Below are 10,208 nucleotides of genomic sequence, written 5' to 3'. Positions count from 1 at the left end.
ACATTCTTCTCAGCACCACATCACACCTACTCTAAAACTGACCACATAATTGCAAGTAAATCATTCCTCAGCAAGTGCAAAACAAGGGAAGTCATAACAGTCTCTCAGACCTCAGTGCAATCAAGTTAGAACTCAGAATTCAGAAACTAACCCAGAACCACACAGCTTCACGGAAACTGAACAACTGGCTCTTGCATGTTGACTGGATAAACAATGAAATGAAGGCAGAGATAAAGATGTTCTTCGAAACCAATGAGAACGAAGACACAATTTACCAGAATCTCTGGGACACATTTAAAACAGTCTCTAGAGGAAAATATATAGCAATAAATGCCCATATGAGAAGCAAGGAGAGATCAAAATTGACACCCTATCATCAAAATTGAAAAAGCTAGAGGAGCAAGATCAAAAAAACTCAAAACCTAGCAGAAGACAAGAAATAAGATCAGAGCAGAACTGAAGGAGATGGAGACACACAAAAAAACCTTTAAAAAAAAAATCAGTAAATCCAGGAGCTGGTTTTTTGAAAAGATCAGCAAAATAGTCCACTAGCCAGATTAATAAAAAAGAAAAGGGAGAATAATCAAATAGATGCAATAAAAAATGATAAAGGGGATATCGCCAGATTCCACGAAATACAAACCATCATCAGAGATTATTACAAACAACTCTATGCTCATAAACTAGTAAACCTGGAAGAAATGGATAAATTCCTGGACACCTGCATCCTCCCAAGCCTAAACCAGGAAGAAGTCGAAACCCTGAATAGACCAATAACAAGGTCTGAAGTTGAGGCAGCAATTAATAGCCTACCAACCAAAGAAAGCCCAGGTCCAGATGGGTCCATAGCTGAATTCTACCAGACATACAAAGACAAGCTGCTATCATTCCTTCTGAAACTATTCCGAACAATCCAGAAAGAGGGAACCCCTCCCAAATGATCTTAGGACACCAACATCATCCTGATACCAAAACCTGGCAGAGACTCAGCCAGAAAAGAGAACCTCAGGCTAATATGCATAATGAAAGGTAGACTTCTTATGAACTGAGATGGCCTTAGGCTGTGTGCTTACAAGCTTGAGGATAGAGACTGGAAAATCAAAGGAAATTTTCTTACCCAAGTTGACCAGATACTTTCTCTGTTAATCGTTTTAAACCTCCAGTTCTCAAGCCAGTCTGATGATAGATTTTCAATAATATTTACCAATGAGGACACGAAATGAAGTGATAAATGGGATACACACATTTCATGTCCCCATCCTTACCCTCTGTACAAGTTGTGAAGGTTTTGCCTGAGGTAGGGCGGGCGGCCTTTAGTTAAAAATAAAGCCTGCCTAGTAGTTATGTACTAGTTCCTCGTAGCCTGTAAAACCCAGAAAAGGAAAACCTGAGTGGCATTTTCATTGCTTGAGGACTCATTAGGTGCAATAGAAGATAAAAAAAAGAGAGGCCTTCCCATAGCCTATGGGAACACGTGTATTGAAAAGAGTTGGTTCAAATTCAATATCCTCTCCTCACTAGCTAAACCTTAAGAAAGCTATTTGATCTTTGAGTCTTGGTTTGCTATCTCCAAAATGGGCCCGAATCATCCTAGATTATTGTGGGGATTAATAAGATAATGTCCCCAACTGGCTTTTGTGAACAACATGAAGTAACAGGCTAATACATTCATTTACCCAAACATGTACTTTAGAGTTAGTTTATCTTGGAGGGTTCACTAGGAAACGGCATTGCTCAAAATTAGACATTCTAAACCTGGGAGATTTATTGGGATTTTTTTATGGCCAAGGTGGGTGTTTGGCAATGCCTACTTTTAAATGTTTCAAATTAAAATTGTGGCTAGGCATTAGTAGTGTCAAACTTTGGAGCCATTCATCCATTTTTGGAGTGTTCCTAATGTACTGTTTTCATTTTGTAAACGGTGATAAAACATAGCATAATATAAGCCATTTAGTCATTTTTAAGTGTGCAGCCAGGGACATTAAGTCCATTCACATTGTTGTGCAGCCATCACCACATCCACCTCCAGAAGCATTTCATCTTCCCCAAGTGAAACTCTGTATCCATTAAACATGAATTCTCCACTCCCAACTCCCACCAGCCCATGGTCACCACCATTCTACTTTCTGTCTCCATGAATTTGACTACTCTAGGAACCTCATATAAGAGGAATCATAAAATACTGTCCTTTGGCGGCGGCAGTGGGCGGGGGGTGGTGGGGAGGAGGAAAGACTGGCTAATTTCACTTAATGTCCTCAGGGTTCACCTGTGATGCAGCATGTGTCAGAATTTCCTTTTTAAGGCTGAATAATATTTTATTATGTCTATGTGTGCACCACAGTATTTTTATCCATTTATCTTTAAATGGACACCTGGGTTGCCTCTACATTTTGGCTATTGTGATAATGCCATTATGAATGTGGTAGCACCCTGAATTTCATCTTTTAAGAAAAAAGATTTGTTTCAGTTCATAGGTACTCTCCTGATTCATCTCTGATAATTGTTGGGTTGGTTTTCTCTTCAGGCAGATTGCCTCCTCAGTTTCTTAACATCTTACAAAAATGTCAGCCCTAACCCTAGCTCAGTCAGCTGTTAAAGCATATGAATTTTTAATTAAGGAAAAAAACTAAATAGCTGCACGCCAGGTACTTGTCAGAGTATAACCTGAAATTTAATGCACCTCAGTACTCTTCAGGAGATTCGTTGAGAAATACGTACCTTATTAAATTAGAGCTGCTTGAAGGTTTACTCTTTCCAGTTTAGTCCCAGATTAAGCCAGACCACCATGGAGAACCTCTGTTAGGGCATTGCAGAAGGAAAATGTGGGGTCAGAGTCCCAACACATAGTCCCCACTGGGGCATTGCCTAGTGGAGCTGTAAGAAGAGGGTCACCATTCTCCAGACCCCAAAATGGTACATCTACAGACAGCTTGTACTCTACGTCTGGAAAACCCAGACTCTCAATGCCAGCCCATGAAAGCTAGCAGGAGAGCTGTACCTTGCAAAGCCACAGGGGGTAGAGCTGCCCGAGGTCATGGGAGCCCAACTCTTGAATCAGCATGACCTGGATGTGAGACATGGAGTCAGAGGAGATCATTTTGGAACTTTAATGACTTCCATTTTGGATTTCAGACTTGCATTGGACGTGCAGCTGCTTTGTTTTGGCCAAATTCTCCCATTTGCAATAGGTATTTACCCAACGCCTGTACTGCCATTGTATCTAGGAAGTAACTAACTTCCTCCTGTCTCTACAGAATCATGTATGGAAGTAACTTGCCTTGTCTCAGATGAGACTTTGGACTTGGACTTTTGAGTTAATGCTGAAATGAGTTAAGACTTTGGGAGACTGTTGGAGTGGCATGATCGTGTTTTGAAATGTGAGGACGTGAAATTTGGGAAGGGCCAGGGGTGGAATGGTATGGTTTGGCTGTATCCCCACCCAAATCTCATCTTGAATTGTAGTTCCTATAATCTGCATGTGTTTTGGGAGGGACCTGAGGGTGGTAAATGAGTCTTGGGGGAAGTTTCTCCATGCTATTCTTGGGATAGTAAGTTCTCATGAGATCTGATGGTGTAAGAGGCTTCCCATTTACTTGGCTCTCCTTCTTCTGGCCACCATGTGAAGGATGTGTTTCCTTCCCCTTCTACCATGAGTATAAGTTTCCTGAGGCCTCCCTAACCATGCTGAACAGTGAGCCAATTAAAGCTCTTTCCTTTATAAATTACATAGTCTCCAGTATGTCTTTATTAGCAGCATGAGAACAAACTAATACTCTATCATAGGTAACTTCCCACAGAAAAGTGTCATTTTTGGAGAAATTATAGCTGTAGTGATGTTTGTGTCACAGATCTGTTAAGGCTAGAAGAAGAAAGTGTGCTAAAATTCTAAACCATTGAATCTCCAAACAATTTTTATTTCATCTTCATATTTACCCAGCTACCAGGGGGAAATATATAACATCAAAAAGCCCGACAGATGAATGAATTTGTCTATAATTTTCTCCCTTAGAAAATAAAACACATGGGAGAGTAAGGACTCCTCCTGACCCTGTAGCTAAATTTTTGAACCAGAAGCAGGTAAAAGCAGTAATACTCACGATTTTTCTCTTAGAGTCCAGTTTAGTTTCAACTGTTCTTCCAAGAGAGAGAAGGAGAGACTCCTACCCAGAGTAGAGGAGACATTCAGTCTACCTATTGTACCAGCCAAATAGGAAAGAATGGAAGGGAAACGAAAGGGAGTGGGGAGGGAAGGGAGGGGAGAGGGGGAAAAGTAGAAATGGAGAAGGTGAACTCGCCTGCTCTCACTCTCCTCACCACTTAAGGCCTCTTCCATGTTACGATGCAGCAGGAAGCCGCACAACAGATGAGGCCCCTTGGTCCTGGACTTCCAAGCCTACAGAAATGTGAGCCAAATAAATCTTTTTCATAAATTTCCCACTCTATGGTATTCTGCTATAGCATCAGAAAATGAACCATGGCAGGAGGGAAGGGAAAGCAAAACAAAACCCAAAGAGAGGACTTCCGAGGAAGCTTCAACGAAAGGAGAACTTGAACCCCCATTGCTCCTTGCATGTAGAGCCCACATTGATGGCAGTCCTCTCATCTGTGTAAGCTTTGGCATATCTTAGCAGACATCAAGTTCTTTGTCCCCTTCCAGGGTCATCTGACACATTTTATGACTGGAGGTCAGGCTTCATTGAAGATTGCACATTCTAAATAGACGTTTTGACTTCATATCCTCACTGCCCACCATGTCAAATGATATCGACCATCTGCATTCAGCAAGTTTATTTTTCCTGGTTACCTCTCTTGTATGCAGTAATCGGGTAGCATGAGGATAACAGCTCTACTTCCGTGCTCACCAAATAATTTTCAAATGAAAAGTTGACATCCCATGTAGGTTAGCATATCAGGGAAGGATATATTGGCATGCTGACATGAATATCTGGTGCCCCCTTGCCTGTTGTAATCTTGCTGTGAGTAAACAAATTGGTATAGGGACAATTAACTCTTCTATCAATTTCTGAGCTTGGTCGGTACAGGATAGTCTCTTGAACTCACTTGGCTATTCGGGCACTGAGTAGATCACATTTTTAAATCTACAAAGCTGTGTATTCTACCAGGGTGCTCAAGGGCCACGATGACTTCATCCACTTCCACACTCTGAAGTCCTATAGGAGTGGCTAACAGGATTCTGGAATAGCAACAAGCCTTACCATTTGTCACTCATGTACCAGGCACTATTCTACATACCCTTTTATTAAAAAAGAAGACTCATTCCTGCAACAGCAGTGTGACATAGGTACTATAATTGTTACTATTCTACAGATGATGAAACTGAGGCACAAAGAAGTTAAATAGCTTGCCCCAGTGGGGGAGACAAGATTCACTCCCAGGTAGTCTGGCTCCTAAGCTTGCATTCTGGAGTGTTACACTATAATGCCTCCCGGGATTGTTGACATTTATTCTTTGCTCTACAATTCATATTTTGGATGACTACAGACATTCTACATTCACCATCTTTTTCAGCCTTAAAACAAGTTGATGAGATAGGTACTATTTCTTTTTCTTCTAGACATGGAAAATAATGTTGAGAGAGAGAATACTCTCTAAGTAACGCACCTGGTGAGTTGTGGGGATGCAGTTCAAATCCACTGGTTTTTCTCTGCCTTGGTTCTCATGGGCTGCCCATTAGACTATCTGGAGAGAAGCTTTACAAGATGCTGAGGCCCAGGTTCCGGCCCCAAAGATTCCAGTGTTAAAGGTCTGGAGGGAAGCCTGGACAATACAATTAAGTAGCTTTATTGAGGCCTACTTACATAGTAGAAAATTCACCCATTATAATAGTAAATTATATTTAAAATATGTAAAGAATTATGCAGGCATCACCACAATCTAGTTTGTTTTTTTTTTTTTTACTGATACATAATAGTTGCACGTATTTTGGGGGCACATTTGATATTTGGATACATGGATACATGGTGTAATGATCAAATCCAAGTAATTGGGATACACATCACCTTGAACATTTATCTCTTCTTTATGTTGGGAACATTTAATTATTCTCTATTAGCTATTTTGAACTATATAATACATTCTTGTTAACTCTAATAATATCAAACACTAGATCTTACTCCTTCTCTCTAACGACATTTTTGTAACCATTAACCGACTTCACTCTTACCCTCCTTTCCCCCTACTTTTTCTGTCTCTGGTAACCACCAATCCACTTTATACCTCCATGGGGGGCACTTTTTTAGCTCCCGCATATAGGGGCAAACATAGAGTACTTGTCCTTTTGCACCTGGCTTATTTCACTTAACATAATGACCTCCAGTTCCATCCATATTGCTGCGAATGACAGGATTTCATGCCTGTTAGAACTGAATAGCATTCTATTGGGTACATACACATTTTCTTGACCCATCCATCTGTTGATGGACACAGATCCACAGCAGCCATATTTTGGTTTTTGTGAATACAGCTGCAATGAATGGGAGTGCAGATACTTACACAATCTAGTTTTAGAACATTTCTGTCACTCCAAACATTTCCTCTTGGCAGTTTGCAGTCAATCCTTGCTCCTGCCTGTGGCCCCAGACTACCACTGATCTGCTTGATATCAATTTTTCTTATGTGAACACTAACAGAAATAGAATCATAACATGTGGTCTTTGCATCTGGTTCCTTTCATGTCTTACAGTATTGTTGAGGGGTATCTATGCTATAGCATGTTCCTTCTGACGGTTGAACACTTTGACTGTACAAATGCGTTACATTTTGTGTGACTTTTCAGAAGTTAGTGGGCATTTGGGTTGTTTCCAGTTTGGTGTTATTATGAAAAATGCTCCTGTGAACATTAGCATATCATGCCTTGGTGTGGAAATACATTTAAATTTCTCTTGAGTATATTTCTAGGAGTGGAACTACTGGGTTGTATGGTAGGATTCTAATTAACTTTTTTGTAAAAACTAATTTTTCCCATTTGACATTGCTACCAGCAAGGATTGAAGGTTTCATTTTCTCTACATCCTTACCCCACAGTTGGTGTTTGGATTTCTAATTTTAGCCATTCTAGTGACTGTGTAGTTATGTCATTGTAGTATTAATTTGTATTCCTTATATTCTTTGGATTCCTCATTATATTGAGTATCAAGTGCATATTAGCCATTTGTGTATCTTTGGCGAAACTTCTATTCAAATCTTTTGCCCCTTTTAAATTGGATTGTCTTATTACTGAGATGTAAGGGTTATTTTTATATTCTATGAAGTATTTTACTAGATACATGATTAGCTAGTGTTTTCTCCAGTCTGTGATTGAACTTTTCATTTTCTTATTTGTTTTTTAAAAAACACAATCATTTTAAATTGTGATGAAGTATAAAACTTGTTTTATGGATTATGCTTTTCTATCATATCTGAGAACTCTTTGCTCAACCAAGGTCATGAAGGCTTTCTCCTGTTTTCTTCCAGAAGTATTATAGTTTTTGCTATTATTTTGAGGTCTATAATCCAGTTTTAGTTCATTTTTGTGTGTCGTGAGGCTTTGCATATGGATACTTGTTCCAGAACCATTTGTTGAAAAGATTACCTTTTCATTAAATTGTCTTGTCTTTGTTGAATGGGCCCTGGATTTTTAAAAGCTCCCCTGGTCCAGCCACCATTGAGAATCAAGCTCCCTGAAGATGTGAGCATCCATAGGTCTCTTCTGTCTTTTCATATTAGACAAAGATCTTGATAATGTTCTAGAATCTAGAATACTTCTAGCCTGATGAGAGACTGTGATTTTGCCCTAGAATTTCTGCAAATAGTGTCACCATCTGGACAGAAACCTCCAGAGGAAACTGTGATTATACAAAGACAATCTTAAACATGAAAATAACCACAACCCTTACTTGTAGAACTGTCCTATCTGCGTGAACCACACCCATGTCCAGTTTTCCCATGAGACTGAGAGCTGTTCAAAGGCAGGGGCAGTGATTTAATAATAAGAACAGTTTGAATAGCACTATTTGAAGAACCAGCCATGTTCCAGTGCTGTGCTCTGTATCTCTTTATAGATACTGTCTCATTATATTCATCATTTTCCAAGACTCCTGAGTTGTGTTTCACAGAAGTTAAGTAACTTGCCCAAGGTCACACAGCCTGTAAATGGTAGAGCCAGGATTCATGCTATGGAAAGTCTCCCTATTAAACCATAAAAAATAAAGAAGAAAGTGTTACTGGATAACCCAGTCTCTTAGAGGAAATGGCCCTGAGTTTTCCAACCTATTTCCAACATATATGTATGTATGTGTATATATATAAAATATATGTGTATGTATATATGTATGTGTATGTATGTATATATGTGTGTTTATATATAGAGAGAGAGTGTGTCAAAACAGACAAGCAGGAGAGGCAGGCAGAAACCTTGAACTTGAGTCTCAAGTGAACTTGGTCTCTCTATGAGGCTGGAGGAAAGACTACAAGGAAATTATAGGCTTTGTTGTGTTGACAATTTAGAAATTTTATCCCACTGTGGGGAGTGATAATACAGTTCATGTTTAACACGGCTGGCTTACGGTCCTGTTGAGTTTTTCCCCCATTTTCGATAATGTAGATACTGATCTTTTCTCTAGAATGATGAATATTGTACTGAGACTTGGGGGATGATGTGTTCTCTTCCACCAGCCATTCACAAATGCACAATGCTTGTCTATATTTCTACAATAGCCTCTTCATTTTGGAAGATGATGCCTACGTAATTCCCCACTCTCCTGCTCAGACTACATTCACACATGCAAGGTCATACCTTTGCTTCTCTCAAAAATAGGGCCCTCTTGTCAGTTTTTTGTCAAGCATTATATTAATAGCTGTGGAGCCAGGGCTGCCTGTACCAAGAAAGCATGTAAAGAGACGGTGACTTCCACACCTGTTCCACCCAGAATGGCTTGTGCTGCTGTCCTCTCCAGCTTCCACTGCCTTTTAGACCATGCCTCTTGCCCACCAAGGCCACCAGAACCACCCAGCTTAGCCCTTCCTGTGCTGGCTGAGCACAGGGACTTCTGTGCCTCTGTTCCGGAATTTGGAAGAGTCTTTAGCTCAGACATCCATGAAAACCAAAACAAAACAAAACTATTCCAGCTAGCTTAGCCCAGTGACTTCCAAGCAATTATTTTTCTAGCTATTGGGTATCTGTCAGCTCTGCACATCTGCACTCCTATTGTACCAGAAGTAAAACAGAGTGCTTGTCCCCTTAGTTTTTGTTTTCTGATAAAAACCAAGGAGGGCTATCCCCTCCCTATGAGTCACAGCTCCAGTAAGAAAATACCCTGTCTTAAAACTCGGTCCTCATCAATTTATTAAAATGTAATTCAAGGTCCATTTTTATGGAATGTAACATGTGGAGGCTATCTATGGTGGTGAGTTTTTCTGAAACAGATTGTTCCCAATAGTTTGTACATGAATGTAAAATTCACTGTGAACACTTGGTACTCACCATGCTTCAAAGCCAGTGAGTTGGTAATGTCCTGATCACATAATAGCTATAGTTAAATTCATGACTCTAGATAGTACCTACTAAAAACCAGGAGAAGGCTGCCGGCTTCTCTGACCCTGGATCCTCGGGATTTTATGTGGAGAAATTGAAAAAGCACTATTCTGGTGATCACGAAGTCTCACTTCTGCTGCGCTTCCTGCCACTCTATCGCTATATTACTTTGATAAAACTGCCTAACTCCTGCGAACTTTAATTTCTTTGTTTAAAATTAGCCCTAGATCTGTATTTCCTAAGTGCTGTCCGATGTAATAAAAACGTATAATATTCTTTACTAAAACTAAGCTAAGTGATCATTTAAATTGAGATATCTCTGGAAATCCATCTTGTCCACTGGGAACCTCCTATGCCTCCTTTAAAGCTCTCCTCTAAACCTTGATTCCTATGAATCTTATTCTCATCCCTCTTCCCAAAAGAATGCATTCTTTTCCCTCTCCTTCTCCCTTATTACTTTTCAAATTCATCTACCACAGTGCTCATTCCATACCACCTAGTTTATTTTCCTGTGTCTGAAAGGTTGGGATCTTAGCCTATTTATGTTTGTGCCCAGGATCTAACACAGATATGACACATAGTAGGTACAAAATAAATGTTGGTAGGAATAACCAATAACTGGCACTATTGGAGGACTGGGGATATGTTCACACTTGGCTGGACTCCTGTAACAATT

The sequence above is a fragment of the Saimiri boliviensis genome, chromosome 2 (genome assembly GCF_048565385.1).
Source record: "Saimiri boliviensis isolate mSaiBol1 chromosome 2, mSaiBol1.pri, whole genome shotgun sequence".
Lineage (NCBI taxonomy): Eukaryota > Metazoa > Chordata > Mammalia > Primates > Cebidae > Saimiri > Saimiri boliviensis.
This window is presented reverse-complemented; position numbering follows the sequence as displayed.